This window comes from Ambystoma mexicanum, chromosome 3q (genome assembly GCF_040938575.1).
Source record: "Ambystoma mexicanum isolate Mex_15411 chromosome 3q, UKY_AmexF1_1, whole genome shotgun sequence".
In the NCBI taxonomy this organism is placed as follows: Eukaryota; Metazoa; Chordata; class Amphibia; order Caudata; family Ambystomatidae; genus Ambystoma; species Ambystoma mexicanum.
This window is the reverse complement of record NC_090926.1, coordinates 1,186,878,444-1,186,905,052: the sequence shown is the minus strand read 5'-3', so window position 1 is coordinate 1,186,905,052 and position 26,609 is coordinate 1,186,878,444.

The window sequence follows — 26,609 nt, the reverse complement described above, 5'->3', positions numbered from 1 at the left end:
AGTCAACCTTCTGTAACAGGAAGCCAAGAACCAATGGGACAGCCACTAATAGCAAATGAGGCAGCATTATCTATGACAGAAGTAGAGAACACCATGTGTCACTATGAAGAAGATACAGAAGACTTAACTGTACTACAATCGAAATTGAACAAAGAGCAGTGTACCATTTTTCAAGAAGTAAGAAAACAAATTGCACATGGTGTACAACATCAGTGGTGAAGCTGGTTCAGGCAAAACATTCTTAATCAAAATCATCAGCAAGTTCCTTCAACAATTGACAAACAAAAAACTGTCAGCTGTTGTAACTGCCCCCACAGGTTTAGCTGCCTACAACATAGGCAGTGTCACTTTACACTGATTACTACTCCTTCCAGTAGAACACCAAAATAAATTAGAATATTACAAACATTCTACAGAAGCTGCAATGGAACTATGCAGAGTTTTAAAAAATGCTACTAATAGATGGAGTGAGCATGGTCTCCAAACTAATGTTGGCTCTGATTCACCTCAGATTACCAGAAGTACTTAAAACAAAATACGAAGAGCTCTTTGGAGGAAAACACATTGTTTTCAGAGATCTTCTTCAATTGGCACCAGTGAAAGGTGAACCTATTTTTAAAACCTTAGGACACAAACTCTGCCGTAAAACTGTTGGCAGCATAGGAAATGTCAACCTTTGGCAACATTTCCAATACAAAGAATTAACAGAAAACATGCGCCAATCTGCAAACCTCACTTACGCCAACATTTTAAAAAGTATTAGAGTTGATGTACTATCTCAAGAAGCACAAGCAATTTTAAAAACCTGGCACATCCATGCACTTTATGGCCATAACTCATGTGCTACTGATGTCATAGCACAATTAGCACACAACAATGTCAATTGTATGTCCTTAATGCCAACTCTTGCAAGCTGTTCCAAATTCAATGAAACAATGTTGAAAAAAGAAATGCAACCAATAATTGAAATGTGCTCCACAGACAAACTGGACGTACATGGTATGACACTACCCATGTGTCAACAAGCCACAAAAGACTACATACCTTAGAAAATTCCATCTCCAACACAGCTGGTTTGGAGAAAATATTTAAATTATCCTTCAACTGTAGAGTAATGCTTAAACGTAACCTTGACGTGGAGCAAGGACTAGTTAATGGAGCACTTGGTACAGTTGTTGGCTTTCAAATATACCCACATGACAACAATATTCAGTTTGTCAATATTCTCTTTGACAAACTTTCAGAAGTAAAAAGGATATGGGTGCTCAACAGCTCGATTCCTTCTTTTCAAAGACATGTATGCACGCATAGAACAATTTTCTCTAACTCTAGCATACGCAGTCACCATTCACAAATCACAAGGTCTTACCCTAGATAAAGCATTGATAGATATTGCGAACACAGTCTTTAAAGAAGGCATGAGCTACGTAGCACTTTCACGCTTACGTACACTTGACGGTTTATTTCTAATCAACTTTGATGCAAGTAAAGTAAACGCTGATATTCCTTGCATTTTACAATGCAATAGACTACGTTCACTATACACCCCCATCTAAAAATATATCCTGTTCCACAAAAAGGAAAACGCTGTAAAAGAAAACTAATTCAAACAGAAATGCAACAGGATCTCACTGCAAATTCTCCAAAGAGAGTAAAATGATCTAATACTTCATCTATTTTCACAACCAAAGAAGAATCTATTACTCAAAGTAACTGAGGTACTTCTTCAAAGAAACAATATACACTCCGAAAAAATGACTTGGACACAGAACTATCTGGTCCATTCAAATTTTCAAATATAACTTGGTGTAAATTGCTAAGCAAATTTAGCAATCAATATTCTATTTCAATTGCCACCAATTGTTAAACAACATTTACTTACACAGTACAGACCAATTGTGTTTGCAAATGTTAGTCCTTCATAGAAACGCAACCAACAATCCTGACAACCCATATAGTGTTCATGGAATAAGACAAGAATTGGACTACTGTGCTGCTAGTGAAATTCACTATAAGCTCACAAGAAGATCCACAAGAATTTCTAATGTACTTACTACAAGTACTGGAAAACAAAAACATACCTATGAATGAAATCTTTCAGATTTCATACATGTGGAAACATACATGCACTCTCTGCAACAATGTGGCACAGGTACAAATCCCTAATGAGCGCTTTGTGTATGTATCCATACCTAATTGTGAATCCATTTCAATTCAGCATTAAATGCAAACCATGATAGATTATGTACTACCTGCAAATAATATAATTGCTCCACCTTACTAATACAAACACATAGTAAATACATAATACCAATGCTTCTACGTCACAATGCAGATGGTACCAAAAACAATTGCAAGCTGACTAGATTCACACATGGTCAAGTATCACTTGGTAAGAAAACCTTCACAACAATAGGTATAATCTACCACGCAGGAGCCACAACCAATGCAGGTCACTACACTGCATATATAAAAAAGAAATTTCGATGGTTTGAATGTAATGATAGTACCATTACTCTAAAGCAGAGATTACCAGCAAATCTTACAAACGCTTATTTAATCTTCTTAAAACCAAAATTTAATAATAATAACAATAATAATTTGGCATTTATATAGAGCTACAACCCTTCAGGTATCTGTGCGCTGCTTATTATTACCCATGGTGTGTGGTACTCATTTATCGACCTCGGAAAGATGAAAGGCTGAGTTTGGTGGGATTCGTACCTGCACTAGCAGGCTCTGCACGGATGTCAAAGCGAGCGCTCTACTCGCTATGCCACTTGACCGGTTTATATATAATATATAATAACTAATCTGTACTTAAACATTAATAAAACTTCAATTAAAAAACTATAAAGTTAGAATATGCCAACAGGTATCTAACTGCCCCAAGATTCTATAACAACCAAACAGATAAATCAATACCACTAAATTATAAGAAGAAATAAACAGTTAGAATACGCCAACATGTATCTAACTGGTCCAAAAATCTGCATCAACCCAACAGATAGATCAGCAAATTGAGAATATAAATAAAAAACTATAACCAGTTAAAATTCAACAACAGGCATCTAACAATCTGCAACAAGCCAAAAGGTAGAACATTAGCCAGAAACAACAAGTGAACACTGAAACAAACAAACAAATATACTGTAGCATAACAAAAAAAGTGTTTATTTAATCCAACATGGATTTTATTTTCCCACAGACCCAATGATTTAAAAAACAAAAACAGAAACTGAGCAAATTGCACAGTACACTGGTTTGTAAACTATTAAATATGAGGGTTGAAAAAAAGCTGAAAAGTCTATTATGCAATGTAATAAGTCTTTATGAAATACCTACACAAACATGATCTTTTCTTTTATCACAGAAATTGAAAAAGAATATCTGCTCCAGTTACCGAACTCATGAAAAAAATATATACAATCATAAAAAATCAAACAGTAAGTATATTCTAATAGAACGCATACACTGCTGAATAACAGAACCATTGAAGCAAACATCTAACCATACACCACAATACAACATGTTTACTTCCATGGATATGTTATACTGCAGTGCTTGTTTCCAAACTCTACAATCTTAATGACATGACATAGCCAAAACTTCACATACAAACTATTTGTTTTGTTTGTTTGTTTGTTTTATTTATTTGTATAGCGCTCCAAACCCAGAGGTAGAAGTGCGCTTAAGAAGACGGTTAGATAATTGTGAAGTATCTTTGTGTTACATACTTCGTACATACATACTTATAATACATGCATATATTATATAAAGGAGTACAATTTACAGTTATATGTTAGAATAATATACAGTTAGCAATACACATGTTCAATATACAGTCATATACATTACATGTGCCAGTTTACCGATCAGGGGGATGTAAGGTCAGGTTTCAGTGGAGCTAATCTTTGTTCAGGAGCCAGCTGATAACCTGCTTCCTGAAGATCTGGAAGGACTCAATAGTTTTGATGTTGAGAGGTAGAGTGTTCCAGAGTTGGGAGGTAAGTACTGTGAAGCTGGCCCCTCCAACTCTTTTTAAGTGGAATCTGGGCACTGTAAACCATAGAGTGTTGGAGGATCTGGTGGTTCTGGTGGCAGGTTTCATGCTGAATTTGTTAGCTAGATATGGTGGTGCTAGGTGATTAAGGGACTTGTACGTGAGGCAGATGGTTTTTAAATCAATTTTCTGGCGTATTGAGAGCCATTTGCAGGCTTTCCTAGCAGTAGAGATATGCTCATATCTGGGAATGTTGAGGGCTGCGCGTAGAGCGTTATTTTGTAGTACCTTTAGTTTGTTAATTATGGATTGGTTAGCACCTAGGTACAGGCTGTTGCAGTCGTCCAGTTTGGATTGTATGAGGGCTCTGGCGAGAGTGAGACAGCTATTGGGTGATAGAAAAGGTCTCCTGGCCCTAATGAGCTTGCCGGTATAGGCAGAGGCTGAGGCGATCATATTTGTGTGTTTGGAGAGGTTGGTGTTGGCATCCAGATAGAAGCCGAGGGTTTTCAAGCTTTTGGCAATAGGGATGGTGTGACCATCAATTGTGATGTTATTGTAACTGGGAATGAGTTTAGTTAGGATGTTAGGGGAGCCGACGATGAGGAGCTCTGTCTTCTCATCATTCAGGCAGAGGCCATGAGAGGCCATCCATGCTTGAATGATGGAGAATATTTTGTTGGTCCGGGCGACGTCTGCTTGGTAATTGCCTGTGATGGTAAGGAGTATCTGGGTGTCATCTGCGTAATTCGTGTAGGTGACACCCAGACGGTCCAGTTGGTCAAATAGAGGCTTTGTATATATATTGTACAAAGTGGTGGATATACAGGATCACTGTGGGACCCCGCATGAGATAGGGATGAGGTCTGCTGCAGCTGTTGTTGAGAAGACCCGCATGCTTCTATTTGCCAGGAAGGATTGTATCCATGTGATGGCAGAAGAGGAGAAGTGAGCTGCGGTGGCTAGGTGACTACAACAAATTTTGTGGCTGACCAGGTCAAAGGCTGCTGAGAGGTCTAGGAGGAGTAGAATTGTGGCATTGCCTTTGTCTTTAATTTCATCAATCTGGCTTTTGAGATCAACAAGGGCAGTTTCTGTTCCGTTTTGAGGTCTGAAGCCAGATTGACATATTCCTAGCAGTACGTTGGATTCCAGGTATTCCTGAATTTGAATGTAGGTGACTCTGTCCAGGATTTATGTAGGAATGGGACTGTGGTGATAGGCCTGTAGTTGGTGGGTATGGCTGGGTCTAGGGATTGTTTTTTCAAAAGTGGGAGAACCCATGATTGTTTTAGGTTGCTGGGGACTGAGTTATTGGTGAAGGATAGGTTAATAAGTTTGGTGATGAAGGGGGAAAGCTCTCTGGCTGCGTCTCTTATGATCTGGGCGGGACAACCGTCTCCTTTGCAGTCCGAAGGTTTTAAGGAGGTGATGATTTTTTGAACTTCAGTCGTGGTAACTTTCTTAAATGTGAAGCCCGATCTGGTATTGTTAAGTGTGGGTAGACTAGGATTGGTGACCTTGTTATTGGAGAGTTGTTGGCGTTTGTCCTCAATTTTGGTTTGGAGTCCTGTAATTTTATTGTTAAGGGTGTTTTGGATGCTGGTGCACCAGGATTTGTCTTTCAAACAGGTGTCTGGAGGTGAAATAGGGTTTTCTAGTTCTTTCAGAATTTTAAATAATTCTTTGGTGGAGGATCCTGCCTGAACAATCCTGGTGTTGTATACATCTTTTTTGGTGCCAATTATCTCACTTTTGTAAAGTGGGGATAGGTTTTGTGAGGTTGGATTTGTTTTCTGCGGTCGGGTTAGTCTTTCATGTGAGTTGTGCCTTGGCTCCCTTTTTTCTGAGTAATTTGAGCACAGGGGTGTACCAAGAGTTCAGATGAGATTTTGGTTTATCTTTACGTAGTTTCAGGGGGGCAACTGTGTCCATCACCTTAGCCATGGAGTCATTGAAGGTGTCAATCAGCAGGTTTCAGTCAGCGTTGGCTGGGAGAGCATTGAGGGTGGGTAGGACCAGGGGTAGTAGGGCTTCAGCAGTAATGTTGCGTTTGTTCCTGGTGGGACAGGCTGGTGCCGGGGGGTATTTAGTGGGTAGTACATGATTAATGTTGACCTCAAGAGGAATCATGTGATGATCAGTCCATGCCAGAGGTTGGGGGTCCTTGCAGGTTGTGTTGCAATTGTAAGTTTCTACCCATTCAAGGTTTCTGCCCTTTTGGTTGGTGCGGAGTACATTGAGTTGTGTGAAGTCATGTTCTGTTAGGACATTGGCTAGGGATGCAGCATGTGCATCGTTCGGGTCCTGATAACCAAGGTTGAAATCCCTGAGGATCATAATTTGTGCTGATGGTTTGGAGTTTTCAGCAATGAGAGATGTGAGGTCTTCTTCAAAGACACCAGGGTGCCTGGGGGTCTGTATATGAGGTGGAGCGTGATCGTAGTTGTGAGGGAAGTTTGCAGTTTGGCTGTGAGTATGTCGCAGGATGTGAGTGACACTGAAGAGGCTGATCTGAAGTCTAGGGAGGATTTGGAGATGATCGCTACGCCTCCACCTCTAGCGTTAGGTCTATCAGCCTTGAGGATAGAGTATTTGTCCGGGATGGCTAGCGATAAGTGTGGTCTGGACGCCTCATGAAGCCAGGTTTCTGTTAGGGCCAGGAAGTCGAGAACATTGGTAAGAATGATGTCTTCGATTTCTGTAGGGTGGGCAGCCAAGGATCTGACATTGAGTAGGGCATTTTTTAGTGGGGGCGGTATGGGCTTATTCGACTATACAAATCAAACAGTACACAAACTGTTGATTTGCAAATATTTGATAGATATTCGATTCTATGGGTGTGATCTATGGGTGTGATATGCTGCAGTGGTTGTGGCCAGGGCCAAGAGGTTTGGGTGCATGGCCTACGGCCTACAGCCGTTGGCCAATCACCCAAGACTCTATGCCCTGGCTACAACCACCGCAGCATAACACACCCATAGATCACACCCATAGAATAAAACATTTTAACTATGCCATATGGGCATTTTTTATGTCCGCGTACACCGCACGTGTCCTTAGAACAGTTTCAACTTGCCTGCGGACAGTATGGACGGGAATACCGTCCTTAGGATACCACCATTTTGGTTAATTACGGACATCCCGGACATGGAATGTGTTCTAAGAACAGTTTCATTTTGCTTGCGTACAGCACGGACAGGTATAGTGTCCTTAGGACACCCCCATTTTGGATAATTACGGACATCCCGGACACCGCGCATGTTCTTAGAACAGTTTCAACTTGCCTGTGGACAGTACTGACAGGAATAGTGTCCTTAGGACACCCCTCATTTTGACTAATTACGGACATCCTGGACAGCGTGGCTGTCCACGGACAAGATGAACACAACGGGGGTGCCTGCCACCTAAATAAATACAGCATTTGACCCCTCTCTCACTCCCACACCCTCCCCAAACACTCTTACACACCAACACACTAGCCAAAGTTATATTTCTCCCCCGTTTGTCACCGTGCTGTCCGGTGATCCAAGATGTCGGGCGAATCGGAACAATCTGCCGCACTTCACACTCTTCACCATCAAATCAGCGAACACGTCACATGTCCGCAGACATGACGCGTGCCGATCAGCCAATCGGTTTCCTGTCCGCGGAGCGAACAGGGAAGTGTGTCCGTGGGAGATATCAATAATTTGTTGAGACCTACTTTTTGATCATTTTAAAAAAAACTACTGGATGGATTTTCACCAAATTTACAAATGTTTTCGGGACCAAGCCGCTACTCCTGCTGCAAATTTGGTGAAAATCCATCCAGCTGTTTGGGCTGTAGGCATGCGCAAAATTCTTTCCCCATTCAGTCTATGGGAAAAAATACGTTTTGGGACCAAACCTCACCAAACTTTGCAAATAAAATTCAGAGTGGGCCATATACTTTTTTTTGCAAAGTTTGGTGAGGATTCGTCCAGGGAGAGCAAAGTTATAAGCCACCCAAAAAGTGCTCTTCCTATGGAATTAGCAACTTAACCGTAACTACTGTAATATATATAGTTTTTATTAGATTGGCATAATTAAATAAACTTTTCAATACAAACAAATAAAAATACAAATAGACAGTGATGAAAGAAAAGAAAATATGAAAAAAGAAAAAAAAAAACAGTTCAAACCTACTTTACAACAACAATTGACATCATAATTTTATTTGCAAAGTTTGGTGAGGTTTGGTCCCTAAACGTATTTTTTCCCATAGACTGAATGGGGAAAGAATTGTCCCGGGAGGATAGCTCAGCGGCAGCGTGCGCGTCTTGGAAGCAAGACGACACGAAGCAACAAAGTTCGATCCCCGGGTCCGCGCTTAAAAACCTCTGGGTGTTTAAGCGCGTTATAAATACGTAACTAAGACACAAAAAAAAAAGCACAATTACGCAACTAATTCCTGTAACAGCGCCTCGATGCCTGCAGGCTGTGTGAGCGCTATATGAATGTAAATAAAATAAAATAAAATAAATAAAAGAGATAAAACAGAATATACTATAGATAAACTTAACAATGAATCAACCACACATTAACAATCTATACATCCAATTTAAGCATGACCAAAAAGTTCACCATTGTATTGTATTTGTATTTGTTTATTTATAACGCGCAGACCATCAGGCCCGGGGGCATCAGGGCGCAATTTGTACAGGTTGCAAGAAAAGAACATACAGGGAGATAAATTACAAAAAAGTATAACAATACAGCATAATAAACAAACTAATAATTACATATCTTACACATGGTACAATGTCCCTCGGCTCTGCAGAGGAAGTATCCCCGAGGTAGTTGGGAAAGGTAGCAGACCGGAAATCGTGCAGGGGAACAGGCGGGTTGGGTAAGTAGGACCGATGTCTGACACAGCTATTGCTGGTCAAAGAGCCAAGATTTGGTTTTATTCTTGAAGGCGTTGAAGGAGTCTTCAGCTCTGATGGCAGCGGGGAGGGTGTTCCAAAGTTTGGAGGCTAGGACAGGGAAGCTAGTGCCTCCCGCTTTTTGGAGCTTAAACCTAGGGATAGTCAGGCAGTGAGTCTGAGCAATTCTTAGTGGTCGGACAGTGGAGTGGCGCGTAAGACGACTGCAGAGATAGATCGGAGCCTTGTTGGCTAGGCATTTGTGCGTGAGGGCAAGCGTTTTTAGGGAAATTCTATGCTTCACGGGTAACCACTTAAGGCTAGCTCTGGCATCTGAGATGTGGTGGTTACGAGGGATGTTCAGAGCCGCTCGAATTGCATTGTTCTGGGTGGTTTGGAGTTTGGACAGGTTTTCTTGGCTGGTGCCTAGATATAGGGCACTGCAGTAATCTATTTTTGCCATGATAAGTGTTCTCGCTAGTGTGACGCTATTGTGGGTAGTGAGGAAAGGTCTGCAGGCTGAAATGAGTTTGCACGTGTAGGCGGAGGTGGATCTGACAGCATTAGTTTGTCTTGACAAGGAAAAGGTGGAATCCAGGTAAAAGCCTAGTGTTTTGGTGTCTTTCGAGACTTGTATGGAGTTGCCGTCTATGATGAATGACTGATAGGATGGCTCCAGTTTGCTCAGGCGTTGTGAAGTACCCAGAATAAGTAGCTCCGTCTTATCGTCGTTCAGACATAGCTGGTGCTGGGCCATCCAGGCTTGGATGACCAAGTAGACATCATTGAGGGCCTTGGTGTCAGCAAGATAATCACCCGAGATGGGAATGAGTATCTGGGTGTCGTCCGCATAGTTGGTGTAGGAGACACCCAGATAATCGAGCACATCGAAGAGTGGTTTCGTAAAGACATTGTAACGGGTAGGAGACACGCAAGAGCCCTGAGGAACACCGCAATGAATAGGGGAGGGAGCTGCGGCAGCGGAGGGTGCAAAGACCCTCATAGATCTGTTGTTCAGGAAGGATTTGATCCAGGCCGCTGCGGAGGGAGAGAAGTTGGCAGCAGAGTGGAGGTGCCTGCAAAGGTTCTGGTGGTTAACCAAATCAAATGCGGCGGAAAGGTCGAGGAGTAATAGCATTGCTAATTTGCCCTTGTCCTTCAGGACTACGATTTGGGTTTTTAGGTCTAATAGAGCCGTTTCAGTCCTGTGTCTGGGCAGAAATCCGGATTGTCGTAGACCTAGCAGATTGTTTGATTCAAGGTAGTTTTGGATCTGCAGGTAAGCTGCACGGTCCAGTATCTTCAGCAGGAATGGTACTGTAGTAATAGGTCGGAAATTCGTAGGTATGCTTGGGTCAAGGGAAGGTTTTTTTAGTAGCGGGATCACCCAGGCGTCTTTAAGGTTGTCCGGGACAGTACCTGTTTCAAAGGAAGAGTTAATGAAGGCTGTAATGAATGGGGCTAGGTCATGGGCGGAGTCCTTAATGATGGGAGCTGGGCACGGGACACCTTGGCAGTTGGAAGGTTTCATCCTGAAGATGATATTTTCTACTTCGAGGATAGTGAGAGGTACGAAGGTGAAGGGTTTGATGTTGGCAGAGTTGGAGAGGGTGGGCCTAGTGGGGGAGGATGAGCGGTTGTCACGCCTCAGGCAGTCCTGCTTATCTTTTATTTTAGATTGGAGCATAGAGATTTTGTTTAGGAGGGCTGCTTGAATGTTAGCACACCATTTGCTGTCTTTTGTGCAAGTGTCAGGCGGGGAAACTGGGGTTTCGAGCTCTTTTAGGACTCTAAAGAGTTCCTTTGAATTAGAGTCGGCTTGTGTGATACGATTATTAAGCGATTCTTTTTTAGCAATGATGATGGCGTCTTTATAAATGAGGGAGGCGAGGAGGAATCCGTCTTTATGCTCATCAGATGGGTGGCTTTTCCACCGGTTTTCCGCGCAACGTTTGGCCTTGCGAAGGATTCTTAGCTGTGGAGTGAACCATGAGTTGAGGTGTGCTCGTGGTTTAGCCTTTCTAAGTTTAATTGGTGCTAAGGTGTCAACGGCCGTGAGCATCGTTTGGTTGTAGATGTCTGCAAGGGAGGTGGGATCAGAGCAGGCGTTGGTTGCCGCATTAAGAGAGGGGAGTAATAGTGGGAGGAGATGTTCTCTTGTTATATTTTTTTTATTGCGGGTGGGGAGGGCTGGGGCTATAGGTGTTGGGGCTTGCGGGGAAGCTTCAATGTTAAATGTTATGATGTGATGGTCAGACCATAAGCAAGGGGAGTTATTGAGGACCTGGATGTTGCAGTTGGAGCCGGCTAACCAATCAATGGTCCTGCCTTTAATATGGGTCGGTTCTTGTAAGTACAAGGTAAGGCCAAGGTCAGTAACAGCATACTCTAGATCAGTTGCTACAGGATCCTTAGGGTCGCCGCGACCAAGATTGAGGTCACCTAAGATTATTGTTTGGGAGTTGTTTTTTGTATTGTCAAGAAGAAGAGTGGAAATTTCACTGACAAAGGTGGGTGCCGGCCCTGGGGGCCTGTAGATAAGGTGAAGGGTGGCCGTTTGGTTAGGTGTTAGTAGTAATTTGATTGTCAGCAGTTCAGCTGATTCGAGTTTGGAGTCGGATACCACTCTTAGGTCAAGGGAGTTTTTGTGGATGAATACCACGCCACCCCCTCTAGTATGGGCAGAGGAGCGGTCACAGCGTGTAATGCCATATTCAGGCGGTAAGGCCAAGGATAGAGAAGGGCCAGAGGCGGCATGTAGCCAGGTTTCGGATATGGCAATGAAGTCAAGGTTGGCAGTAGTGATAAGGTCGGCTATGTCAAGAGTGTGTGCTGTGAGGGATCTAGCATTGATGAGGGCACCCTTGAACACAGGCAATTTAACCCCTGTGGTCTTCGTGTTGCAAGTGGCGGAGGGCGAAGGCGGGCTGGGTGGTGTGTGTGGGGCTTGCTTAGTGGTGTAGGTGCGGGAAGGACGAATACGGAATCTGGTGCCTCGTCTCTTGTTCCTGAGAGTAAGGGGGCAAGGTTGGTTAGGGGTTGGTTTTGTGGCAAAGTGTTTGAGCCAGAGAGCAGGGTCATTAAGGTATTGGTTAATCTGGTTGCAGGAGTGGTGAGCGTCAACGGAAGTTGCTGAAGGACTCGTTGAGGGTGTCAAAGTCATGGTGGGTGACGCTGGGTCACGTAGGTAGGGGCAGGCCAGGATATTAACCTCAAAGGTAGGAGTGGTTGACTTGGGTGGTTGAGTGAATGAGGCAAGGTATGTGGTTAGGAGGTGGTGCAATAGAAGGTGCACGCTGATGTGCATGATGGTGGTGCTGGCTGCCAGGATAGGTTCCCTATGAGCTTGTTGAGAGGGACAAGTTAGGGTCTGCTTGAGTGGGCCTGGTGAGATAATGGAAGGGGGTGAGGATGCTATGGTATGGCTGGAAGCCTTGGTACCTAGATAGGGATAACCAATGGCTGGAATGCAAAGGTCAGGGCAGCCCTAGATTAGCGTAGTCGCAGGCTGTCACCCAGGGCAGTGGTAAACCTAGATTAGACGTGACCCAAGTCAGGTACGGCACAATACAATTTGATGCGCCCTAAGGCACAGCACCGTTGAAGTGGTCAGTGGGCTACCAAAGGGTATATTACAATTGAAAAGGTCTGTAAGCGACCATAAGGCACAGCACAATTGAAAAGGTCTTTAAGCGACCATAAGGCACAACACAATTGAAAAGGTCTGTAAGTGACCATAAGGCACAACACAATTGAAAGGGTCTGTAAGCGACCATAAGGCACAACACAATTGAAATGGTCTGAAAGCGACCTTAAGGCACAGCACAATTGAAATGATCTGTAAGCGACCATAGGCACAACACAATTGAAATGGTCTGAAAGCGACCTTAAGGCACAGCACAATTGAAATGATCTGTAAGCGACCATGGGCACAATACAGTTATGAGGGGGTCTACTAGTGAACATAAGGCACAAAATACTTATGATATTCTAAGGTTCGAGAGTTTCAAGGGAGGCATGAAACACATTCAAATAATAGTGGCTCAGAGTACTTGCCTACAGTAGTGTCCCCGGTACTGGCATGTGTGATTATACTCCTTGAAATGACAGTCCATGTAGAAAATGGAGTACAGGTGAAGGCGACTGAGGGGGAGTCGTATCATTGCAATGTCAGAAAAGGAACAAGGACAGGGGCAAAGTACTTACAGTGGGTTCACCTAGTACGAATGGGGGTATTTGGATACTTGCTTGTGATAGCTTGCCTCGGACTTTGCGGAAGGCGGTCGGGGAGGTTTAATTTGAGCAGGGGGGGTGGCCACGCCGCGCTCCCATGCGCGTAACAGGCGCAGGAACAGGCCTTTGTGTGGCCTTCGTGCTGGCCACCGGCGGTTCCACCTACCGGCGGATGAATGCAGTTTTACACTGCTTCGAGCGAGGATCAGCCTCGCTTTCGTGCCGCGCGGCACCCGGCATGCGGGAATCAGGCACCCTTGAAGACAGGGTCAGGCAGGCCCTTCGATGCTGCCGGCGAGGTTCTGCGATGCACTCCGTGTGCGTAGAGCAGCTTCAGGGATGGGAGGGGGGGCTCCTGCCCTCTACCTTCGGCGAGGATGAATGGAGTCGGGGCACAGGCGCAGGAACAGGCCTTTGTGTGGCCTTCGTGCTGGCCACCGGCGGTTCTGCCTACCGGCGGATGAATGCAGTTTTACACTGCTTCGAGCGAGGATCAGCCTCGCTTTCGTGCCGCGCGGCGCCCGGCATGCGGGAGTCAGGCACCCTTGAAGACAGGGTCAGGCAGGCCCTTCGATGCTGCCGGTGAGGTTCTGCGATGCACTCTGTGTGCGTAGAGCAGCTTCAGGGATGGGAGGGGGGGCTCCTGCCCTCTACCCTCGGCGAGGATGGATGGAGTGGGGGCACAGGCGCAGGAACAGGCCTTTGTGTGGCCTTCGTGCTGGCCACCGGCGGTTCCGCCTACTGGCGGATGAATGCAGTTTTACACTGCTTCGAGCGAGGATCAGCCTCGCTTTCCATTGCTATCTGTATAGAGACATTGTTAGTACACCATAACGCAATCCATCGTTCCACTGTGTCCAGCAATCCTAAATGGATAGAGTGCTGTCGGAAACATTTAAGACGTTCTGATGTCAGTGCTGGACATAGTGACCATAAATGCTCTAAGGTTTCCTTCATTGAGACATTTAAACAAAATCGACAATAGTGTAGTTCTTTGGGAATTATTTTGCGCCTCACTAGAATTTCTCTGGTGTACCAGAGATTGAAATGCAAACGGATGATCTCAGAGCATATTTTAGCTGAAGGGAATTTTAGAAGAAACGGCTCTGAGCACCCAAGATGTTTGTGTCTGAACCTCAGGAGTGTAGTGTCCTTATATTCTAAACAGGTAGATCTTGTATGGATCCAATCATGGCGATATATTGAAACCTTGGCTTTATCAGGGTTGGTAATTAGTATTTCCAGAGACACTTCAGCACGAATGAGAATGGAATAGACACCTTTCAACCAACTTTTGACAAACAAATGATTGGAAATGAAAATGTAATTTGATAAATAATGCAACAGATTGTTATTGTCGGTTGACACAAGGTATTTACGAAAAAGTGCACACGTTTTCCATTGATACTGCGCTGTATATATATAAACACGACTCATTTATCACCACAAACAATTGTGCAGACTCTATACTTTTCTTTGTTCTACTTATGGCGCATGAATTGAATAAAAAGTAACACTAACAAGTGTAAAAACATTTTAAAAAAACAGGAGTGGAGGAACTAATTGTCTCCGTTAAGTTACAAGATTCAAGCGACAAAACTGATATTCGAACCACAAAAAAAGGGGACAGAGGTCTATGTTTAAGTATCCATAGAGAAGGTTCCTCAGAAATTGTTGATTGTGGAATTCAAAGAGATCTTCCCGGTCATTCTACAAATCACCTACCATTGGTTTTCCTCTAGGGGCGTATCTAGTACCCTAACCCACCTGGCCCTCAACAGCACCCGGGGGACCTGGCATAGAGATTTGATCAGTTTGTACAATGCAGAATCCATGTCAGTAAGATTAGAGGGGTTGATCACAAACTGGGCCAGTAGGGAAGGAGCTGGTATAGATGAAAAATCTTTGCTCAACCCCCGGATCGTTTCCCACAGTCTATAATAAAGTAGCAGGGAGACTGCATTCCATGACGCTTGACTCTTTAGGACATCCCATAATATGAATTTGCCGTCATGTACCATGCCACCCATGGAGTGGACATCAAATATCTTGAACTGTGTTCTGAAGATCTCCTCAGAAGTGAGAGGGATTCCTTGAACCGAGTTTAAAGTGAAGTCAGCATGCTAATTGCAAAATATACTGGCTCCAGAGTTTGCCTAGTCCCACGCCCACCGGGTCACATCTATGGACTGTATCTCGACCCCACGGGATTCATCTGGGTGTCCCCCATAGCAAGCCCTTCAGATCATATGAATGAGCAGCTGCCCTTTCTAGTTTGATGTGCAGCAGTTCTGCAGAGGGGTGCCACTACCATATGGCATACTGTATCCGAGCGGTGGGAAAAAATATGTAAAGGTCTGGATAGACCAGGCCTCCGGGGAATATGGCAGTGCCAGAGTGTGAAGAGCAATCCGTGCCTGTTTAACTGCCCACACCAGTTTAGATAACAGAGAACGAGCGGTTTCCAGAAACATGAGGGCAGAATTAATAGAACATTAGTAAAAATGTAGATCATCTTAGGAACCACTACCATCTTGGCCGAGGCGAGGCATGCAGCCTGGAATTGGGGGAACCAGATCCAGACACAAACCTTACGTTCAGCTGCTCAAGGGCTACTAAATAGTTGTCCTCAAAGTGCTTGAATGGTGAGGTGGAGACTATTATCCCAAGATACCCTATACCCCCAGGGCACTAGCGAAATGTGTTGCTGATGTCAGTTGAGAAGTTAGAGAAGTTAGTGATTGGACCAGTTAGAGCACCTAGTATTGCTGTCCCTCACTGCCCTGCAGTGCCTAGCACAGGCTGCGGAAGTATGTCAAGGAACTTTTGGCAGGCGGGCCGGGGAGAGGAACAGAGCCGCAGAAGGGGACAGGGGCTCCGGAAAGTGCTACAAGCGTGTATCATGGCGTCTTAGGAGCCGGGGTCCATTTCCAGTCAAGCCCGTGTTTACCACAGGCCTCTTGATCTCTGAGGTGGAAGGGGATGCGCTCTGCACATTGCAGAACCCAGCAAGTGGAGGCAGTGCTCGATAGAAGTCACAGGGCTCCAAACTCAATTGTAATCACACTGGGAGGCAACAAACGGGGTCCAGGCGAAGACACACCTTATTGCCAATCTAGTGCTGATATCTGCATACCACTGGAACAACAATAGAGAGTATGTATTAGGATATTGGATGTTGCTGGATATGAGGCTTCTCAGGCAGCGGCCATCTTGTTGCTGTGCAATAGCGCCTCACCAGGGACAGATAGGCCTTAATCCAACACTCTTATTTTTAATAAAGATGTCTGATGTTAAAAACACTACCACTTTGTGGCTGCCTCTCATTTCTGGCCCCTCACAGTGGGCATATGGAAAGTGTGTAGATATGTGCATAGAGTGAGCCTGTACGTGTGGCTGTGTGTTTAGTTTTGTGTGGGTATGTATAATGTGAGTGTGTATGTGAAGTATTTGGTAAATGCACAGTGCGTAGTAGTAAACATAATGTCTGTAAGTAGGTGTGTGTGCATATTTGTGTAAAGGTAGTGGATATTTGAACAGTGTGTGGCACATTTGCAATGCGAGTGTGTATGTGTGTGCATGTACAGTGTATGGTTATATGTTCATTGGTGGTTGTTATTTTCATTGTGAACAAGTATGTGCACTGTGAGTGTGGATGAGCAGATTGAGGGCCAATGTGCATTGCATATGTGCAGTGTGTTGGTTTGTGTGTATCTGTGGATGTGTGTTTGTGCCTATAGTTGTATAGACATTGTGGGTGTGTGCATGAGCAGTGTTTGAGTGTGTGGGTGTATGAACAGAGTCTGGACATATGTTAAGTGTGTGCATATATACGATGTGTGTGGATATGTGTGTGCATTCTATAAGTGCATGTGAGATGTGAGGTTATGTCCAGTGTTAGTTCAAATGTGCAGGATGTTGACATATGTTCAGTAGTGTGAGGGTGTGTTTTTGCACACTGTATGGGTGCATCTGCATTGTGTGGCCATATTTGCAATGTGAAGATATATGCACAATGTGTATTGGCAGTGTGAGGGTGCATGTGAATTGTATGCATGAAGTATACTTTGTGCATGTCGGTAAGCGCATATGCAGTGTCACATTGTGTATAATGTGCATGTGTGTGTGTTTGTATGCATGCATGTGTGGTGTGTGTGTGTGGGGGGTTGTGTTCTTGCTATGGTTGGGTGTCTGAGCAGGGTGTTTGTGTGGGTCTGCATTTCCGGTTTCCTAATTGTCTAAATTACACATCTAAAATTATCGATATTGTGTGAAAATATGCGAGGTTGTGTTTCAAAAATGCTGCAGATTTTCTTTCTAAGTTTATCAGGCTCCTCCGGCTCGGAGGAGCGCGAGAAACTTAGAAAGAAAAAACACAGCATTTTTGAAACACAACAACGTTGTATTTATGTTTGCGGTAGCTTTGAAGCTACCGCAAACATAAATACAACATTTTAAAAGCTGCGGTTTTATTTTCTATGTTTTCCGTGCTCCTCCAGCCCGGAAAACTAGCACTTACCGAGATGCAGCTGCAGCTTTCCTGCCTGTAGTCTCTGGTCCCCGTCCTCCGAGTCCGGCACCAAGGAAGCAAAAGCCACCCAGTGGTAGCTTTTGCTTACTACAGCTGGCTGGCTTTTGCTTCATTCGTGCCGCAAAGGCAAGCACAGGCGGCATCCATTTCACAAAATGGATGCCCCCTAGTGCTTGCAATTTTAAAGTTTGAGCTTCATTTGCTCAATACTTTCCATAGGGACTTAAAAAAAGATATATACTTTAGATATTTGTTTTATTATTGGCCATTTTTGGGCCAATAATATTTCTGACCACACCATTCCTTTAAAAGGGTCACCACAAGTGCATGTGTGAGGTCAGTTTGGCTAATGCATTTTCAAACATTACATGATGCTGTCAATTTCGTTCACAAATTACACAAATGCACACATCTGTGTTAAGTTAAGAAATATATTTCAGCATATCAGTAAAAAATAATAGCACAAACATGCAAGTAAATTATGTGAATCTGAAATGTCAAAGGAAAAGAAAATACATTTAATTATAGAATCCTCATAACGTTGTCACCATATTGCCTAGAATAATTATGAAGCATATTTACAGAATTCTTAGGAGATGCAAGATCAGAGCACTATAGACCCGATTTATTGAAACGCGCTACTTATCACTAGAAATAAAATTGCGCTGTCAAAATGAACCGATTCATGGGAACCGATTCATGGATTTCAAAGTGCAAAATAACCTACAGTGCAAATGAAACCGAGTCAAGCCCAGAGCGCCCACAACACACCCCCATACAAGCAAAAACTAGCACCATCATACATCCTTTGCACCAAACAAATCGCAAAAAGTAACTGCCGTACCCCCATAACTGAAAGCAGAAACCTGAAAAAACTGTGGCCCGTCCACCGGAACCGAAAGCACCACCACAGAAAAACTGTGAACCATCCCCCTGGAACTGAAAGCTGCAGCCCGGCAAAACTTCAGCCAACTCCACGTAATTAAAAGTAGCACCCTGACGAAACTGCGGCCATCCCCCATAACTGAAAGCAGCACCCCGGCGAAACTGCGGCCCGTCCCCCGTACCTGAAAGGGGCAACCCCAGCTAAACTGCAGCCCACTCCCCGTAACTGAAAGCAGCACCCCCGTTGAAACTGAGGCCATTCTCCCATAGCAGAAAGCAGCACCCCGGCGAAACTGCGGACTGCCCCCGTGACTGAAAGCAGCACCCTGGTGAAACTGCAGACTGTCACCCCTAAATTCAAGCGGCATCCAAACTGTGGACGTCACCCCAAAGTGCAAGCACTGTGGACCGTCACCACTATGTTCATGTGGAACCCAAACTACGGACCATCACCCCTAATCCCAAGCAGCAGCCAAACTACAGACCATCACCCCTAAGTTCAAGAGTGTCCGGGCAAAAATGCAGGCTGTTACCCATAAGTAAAAGCAGCCCCATCAAGTCCTGCAAACTCCCACTACCCACACTAACCTCTGCCCCTATCTATACGTAACCCCCTCAAGTCCTGACACCTCCCACTACCCCCACTTACCTTTTCCCCTATCCCTAGGCAGCCCCCTCAAGTCCTGACACCTCCCAATACATCCACTCACCTCCGCACTCAACCCCTGGAAGCCCCCTCATGTTCGGACACCTCCTTCTCCCCCTCCATGCACCTTTGGCCCCAAACCTAGGCAGCCCACTAAGGTCTTGATACTTCACATTACCCACACTCACATCTGCCCCCAAACACAGGCAGGCTCTGCAAGTCTGCCCTTCTTCCATCACCCTCACTGACCCACAGACCCAACCCCAGGCAGCCCACACAAATCTTGACTCTGCCCACTACCCCCACTGACCTCTGCCCATATCACAGGCAATCCCTTCAGGTTATGATACCTCCCACCACCCCTACTGACCTCTGGACTTACCCTCAGGCAGCCCCTCAAGTCTTTCCACCTCCAACTACCCCGCACTGACCTCCACCCCTATCCCCAGGCAGCCCCCTATAGTCCTGACACCTCCCAATATCCCCACTCACCTCTAACCCCAAACCCAGGCAGCTCCTGCTAGTCTGCTCTCCTCTCACCACCCCCATTTGCCCCTTGCCCCAACCCCAGTCAGCCCCATCAGTCCTGACACCTCTACCTCCACTGACCTCTGCCCCCATCCCCAAACAGTCCCTCAAGTCCTGACACCTCCCACTACCCCCACTCACCTCTGCCACTGTTCCCAGGCAGCCCACTCAAGTTCTGACGCTGAGCACTAACACCTCAGCTCTGCACCCAACCCCAAAGCAGCCCCCTCAAGTTGTGACCGCTCCCAATACACCCCACACATCTGCACCCATCACCAGACAGCCCCCTCAAGTACTAACACCTCCAACCACCCCAACTTACATCTGCCCCTATCCCTAAGCAGCCCCCTCATATCCTGACACCTCCCACTAGCCCTACTTACCTCCTGCCCCCAACCCCAGGCAGGCCCTGCTAGTCTGCCCTGCTCCCACCACCCCCACTGACCCATGACCCCAACTCCAGTCTGCCCCCTCAAGTCTTGACACCTCCAACTACTCCCACTGACCTCCACCCCTTTCCCCAGGCAGTCTCCTCTAGTCCTGGCACCTCCCACTATGCCTACTCACCTCCACCCCAGCCCCAGGCAGCCCCTGCTAGTCTGCTCTCCTCCCACAACCCCCACTGGCCCCTTACCCCAACCCCAGTCAACCCCATCAAGTCCTGATACCTCCCAATACCCCAGTGACCTCTGCCCCTATACCCAGGCATCCCCCTTAAGTCCTGACACCTACCACTACTGCCACTCACCTCCACGCATATCCCCAGGCAGCCCCCTCAAGTTCTGACACCTCCCACTACCAACATTAACCTCTGCCTCCAACCCCAGACAGGACCTGCTAGTCTGCCCTCCTCCCGCCAGCCCCACTGACCCACAACCCCAACCCCAGGCAGCCTGCTCATGTCCTGACTCTGCCCACTACCCCACTCACCTCTACCTGTATCCCGAGGCAGTCTCTTCAGGTTCTGACACCTCCCACAACCCCCACTGACCTTTGGACATACCCCAGTCAGCTCCCTCAAGTCCTAACACCCCCACAGCCCCTCCTGCCCCTAAACCAGGCAGGCCCTGCTAGTCTGCCCTTCTCCCACCACCCACACTGACCCATGGCTCCAACCCCAGGCTGCCCCCTCAAGTTCTGACACTTACCACTACCCCCACTCACTGCCGCCACTAATCCCATGAAGCCCCCTTAAGTCCTGGCCCTATCCCCAGGCAGCCCCCTCTAGTCCTGACACCCCCAACACTACCACTGACCTCTTCCGCTATCCCCATGCAGCCCCCTCAAGTCCTGCACCTCCCACTACTCCCACTCACCTCTGCCCCCAACCCTATGCATCCCCTGCTAGTCCACTCCCGTACCAGTCCAATGTGGAGCAACAGCCTACCTCATCCTCTCCAGCCTGCCTCCACCATCAAGTACACCTTCCACATATCCTCGTCCAACATCAACAACTGGGAGCACTGCTGTTGAAAATTGGACTGTAGCTTCTTCCATGACTCCCTGGTAGACCACACTCAGCTGCACATCATCAGGACACCATGATGTTGCACCAGCTACAAGTTGACAACTCCATGTACATGTGACATGGGCCTCATCACGAGTTGGGCTGTAGCCCTTAAATGTGGTGGCAACGGTATTACCGCCGCATCTAAGGGCTGGCCCTATGATGAGTTGGGCGCTAAATCGACTGTTTTACCTCCAGCTTTTTTCTGGAGGTGAAAATCCCTGTTTTCGGTGGTATTACAGCCGGCTGTATTAGCCCGCAGTATTAGCACAAACAATTCTCCATTGGATCCAATGGACCCAATCAGGAATGGGGATTTACCGTTTAGGCCCAACCGTGATCCGGTGGTAATACCACCGGGCCAGTCGGTGCTAGGGCTATTACAGTCGGCGGTATTACAGCCGGGAATACAGCCCAACTCGTGATGAGGCCCATAGTAAGGAAATGTCATGCAATGTGGCATTTGTATAGCATTTTTGTGCCCTCGCAATGGTCTAAAAGTGCCATATATGAATGCTCTTGGAGGATCGAAGTCTGAGGAATAAGGGATTGGTTTGAATGATTTAGAGTACATTTGTGTATTTTAGCCTGTACAAAGGTAGGTAGGTAGGCAGGGGTGGCAAAGTCCCTGCTAGTGACAAACATAGAACAGGTTTGATTAATCAATCATGTGAATTAGCAGCCACAGTGAGGCCACATCCCTCTTCAAATCCCACAATGGTAAATAACCATACCAGTGAATGAAGTGTGGGCCCATCCACATTGATAAGCAAGTGCCAAAGGAACAACTAAATATCAGTGGACCAGAAAGGAACTCAGCGAACATTGAACTCAACTTCCAGTAGCGAATGTGCAGAGGTTCATGAACTGTCACAAGATACAAGACACAACTAAACAATGTGGATCCTGTAGCAATACACATGAACAAGTCAGTATCTATCCGCCAATGAGAGACTCCAAACAATATCATGATACATCTGACAGATCACCACAACCATCCACATATGCACACCATTACACACACACCAAAATGCACCACTTCATCAACACTGACACATCACCAGCAAACACGCAGTGCCCCTGCACAAGAAATGGAGTCAGAAAAACAGCCATTGTCACCTCCAGGTGCCCGATAGTCATACTCCTATATGTGAAACACATGTGCACATTTACAAATCAATCAAAAGAATGGCACCATGTCAAGCATGTACAACACACATTCACCAAATACACATGGGCCCATGTAGCAATGGAGTACACGCTCAACCACAGCATACAACTATCACACACACACACACATACACATCTACATGATGCACATAATTGAACATGCCTGTATTGCACATCATGAATGTAGGTAAGCAACACAAGTGCATGTCAAAGCTGTCGAAAACATCAATCACAATGAACCTCCCACCCCAACATCTACAAAAGACCACCCAGGGTTATCGAGCATGGATGCAACATCCATCACAGACACAGAACATGCGCACATGTCCCAGAGCAAACATCACAGTAACAACATGAGACACACAATAAGGCCCCAACTCACATGTCAGTCATAGAACAAATGCACTTGGAGAACATGCACATCATGTCCATAGGCATCTCAGTTCCTTATGTAACTGGCTCTCTGGACTTGACTACTGTAACAGCCTCCTCCTGAATCTTCCTTCTTCCATTCTGCAACACCTCCAGCTTATCTAGAATAGGGCAGCAAGACATATCCTTGACCTTAAGCCCAGGGACCGTATCTCTCCTACTCTAAAAGGTCTTCACTGGCTCCCGGTTGCTGCACAGATTAAATTCCAATCCCTCTGCATCATCCACAAGGCTGTCTGGGCCCAGGGAGAGCACTATCTTCAACTTTAGCTCACTAAATACTCTTCCTCAAGACCACTTCGCTCCTCTGGCACCAACTCTTTGAGTGTGAAGAGTTTTGCTAAATGGAGGGCAGGGAATCACTCACTTTCCTCTGCAGGCTCCCTCCTGTAAGAGGTTTTGTCTTTGGGGCTATTACCTAATTTTGCAGTATTTTAGTACCGTGGTATTTTGGCAGTACTTTGGTGGTAAATTGGCCTTACTTCATTTGGTGGCAATTTAGTATTACCCTATTCTGGTAGTAGTTTAGTATTATCCTATCTTGGTGGTAATTTAGTGTTAGGTTACTTTGGTGGTAGTTTTTAGTGGTATCTTATTTTTGTGGCACAGTGGTGAGCATACCTTCAATAATGCTGCCCTAAAATAAGACAAACTTTCCCTAATAATAATTATGACACACTGTGGGCTGACAGTAGACAATCCAAGGGCTTATCACACTTTTAGGGAACCCAGTAATACCATAGATAATTTCACTTTTTGCATGTAGCTCAGGTCAGTGGTTTATTTACACCAAAGACCTGGGTGCCTTGGAGGGCACTGCTTCCATTCTAGAATGCAAGGAAGCACATACACACCAACATCCAAACTCTCTAGCTTGCCCATTTATACATTTCTGCTATTTCCTGATTTTACCGCTGGCTGTATTTTATTTCTACCACTGTGATGTGAACAGTTGAAATATGAAGCCTTGGGGACATAAAAGAAAAATCCTTACACCAAACTAATCCAAAATGTTTATGATTCTTTTAAGCACCATGTGATTTACAATAACAATATTCAATTAACAATAATGTGTTCCCCAGCTCTTACCCACATCAATACTGCTGCATTAACCTAAGAGAGAAAATAAAAACAAACATTGCAGTATATGGTAACATGGAATTTGGTCCCCTTGTCGTTTAACGCATGCAAAAAGTACTTTGTTTTAAAAATAGTTCCCTGTGCTAACTGATAAGGATTTGCATCCAAACCGCACTCCTAATGTCAAACTTCACTTACAATTATTTATGGAGCTTCCGCATTTCGTCCGGATAATCTCCTTCTGCCATGGTTTATTTGCACGGTAGTACAACAGCCTTCGCACTGCCCCGGGAATACTTCAAAGCCAGGGCACCACCTCCCCCAGCACAGTCTTTAGATTGTAGCCCAAGAGCCCAGCACCGGTTCGTGACAAAGGCAAGAAGCAGAATCCCAGAATGACTCCCTACTCCCCTCAGCTCAACTCCCTATATTCTCTGTGTCTGGCCATAAAAAGTAGCCCTGCCTTTCCTTTGACACCTCCAAAACTTTTACCAATCACATTACAAGAGCCTTCATGTAACTATTCATTTCCTACGAGAACAATTAAGTTTTCAGACTGCACACTAAGAGAGCACATTCATTTTTTTTTTTTTTACTGTGCATATTGCCTTCTCGATGGCTTTTTGTTAATAGGAGAGTTAGTCTGCTATATATGTTATTTCCCAATGCAGTACTTCACAGATAGAAATACACCTAATTTGTGTAAATGCACATTGTCTTTTACTACATTCTGTTTTTTTTTTAAATGTAAAACCTAATGTGGCATTTTACCTGCACCATGTAATTCTCCATCTCTTCTCTACCTTCAAGCCAATCCCATTAGCCTGCTGATTTATATGTTATGTTATGTTATGTTACTTGGCATTTATATAGCGCCTTATGTATCATTGGTATGATCTCAAAGCGCTGGTAGGTTGAACGCCCTCGAGAACCGCAGTTCAGTCAGTAGAGAGAGAGAGTGTGGTATGGTGCGTGGGCGCACCGGATATGTGTGCAGTTGGTGTGGTTGTTGCATGAAAACTGCTTCTTAGCAGTAGGTGTGGTGCTGAGGAAATCAGTTGGATGTGTTCAGTTTGGAGGGTGGACACCCAGACTGAGTTCTGGCTGCGTTAGGCCTGAAGAGACGCTTAAGCTAGCCGGAATGTGTTCACCTAGCTGTGTTTTATTAGGATGATGTGGAGTTTGTGGGGTCATGTTAATTATGAGAAAAGCTAGACCGAATGTGTCATAGTACAGCTGTGTTCTAGTTGAATGATGGTGTATAGGGGAGAGTAAGTATAGTATTTTGATATGGGGATTATTACTAAAGCACCTTTGATCAAGCACGAGAGCAGGACAGGGGGCGTACATTTAGGCAAGTTTAGCATTTCTAAGTTCATCAATACCACAGTTACGCTACTAGGCACATTTTGTAGATTCAACTTTAGCACAGGGACGTTATTAGGTACACTTTCTAGATTCAACTTTACCACAGTGACTATACTACAGAGACGCTATTAGGCACGTTTCTAGATTCAACTATACCAGTTACGCTATTAGGCACATTTTCTAGTTCCAACTTTAGCTCATTGACGCTATCAAGCACACTTTCTAGATTCGACTTTACCACAGTGACTATACTACAGAGACGCTATTAGGCACATTTTCTAAATTCAACTATACCAGTTACGCTTTTAGGCACACTTTCTAGATTCAACTTTACCACAGTGACTATACTACAGGGACGCTTTTAGGCTCATTTTCTAAATTCAGCTATACCAGATACACTATTAAGCCCACTTTCTAGATTCAACTTTGGATATGGAATAGGTTGCTGGAGCAAGAGCTGTGGAGTACGGTTCATAAATCACCGCCCCTCTTCACAGGCCGTTTGCAGCACAAAACAGAGGCGCAATCATGTGTTGTCAATATTTTACTCTAAAACGTTTCTACGTCAGTTTTGAAAAGGAGGCAGTAAAGAACATTCAAGGGTGTGCATGAACATCCCTTTCACGCTCATGCACAGCTCCTTTTCTTCAGCTGTTTATCAAATTGGAGCTGTAATGAAATTCGCAGGAAAATAGTCTTTGCTGCTGGGAAGTCATGTTATTGTTCCTACTCTTTTTGGCAGATAATTCATGTTCTTTCAATAGGTAAAAGATAGACCTTGTGTATTTTTCGCGTACATTACAAATAGCAGAAAGTGGCTTGCCGTGGACGGGGAGGCACGCTTCTCAATAGAGCTCCTGAACTCATGTGGCTTCTATAGTCGTGACGCTTAGTCATGGCTGCCTTCTGCAAATGGCAAAATCTTGGCCAGTACGTCTTAACCCCTATTGTTCTCAGATGGTGGACTTTGCGCTAAGATGTGTTTGAAGCCTGACTAGTAACGTGTGCTCCATTGCAGTTCTCTAGTTGAATTTGAAACTCACGGACCTTAGTTCTAACCTTGTTGTAGAGGAGCAGGTAGCCTCTTGCCTGCCAGTTCCCGCCCCCTCGACACTCATATTGGGAACAGTCGGAGAAGAGCCATAGATGGGAGCCCCTACACCGTTCCGATACAACATCAAGTGTATGAGAGACGTTATGCACTCAGGCAACCATATAGAGTGTACCCTTGCACTGAAAGTGTGGAAGGATGTCGTATGGAAGAATGCTACATGGAAGGATATCGCATGACAAGATGTCAGAACACATCTGTGGACATCATGGACGTACGTTAAAATGAA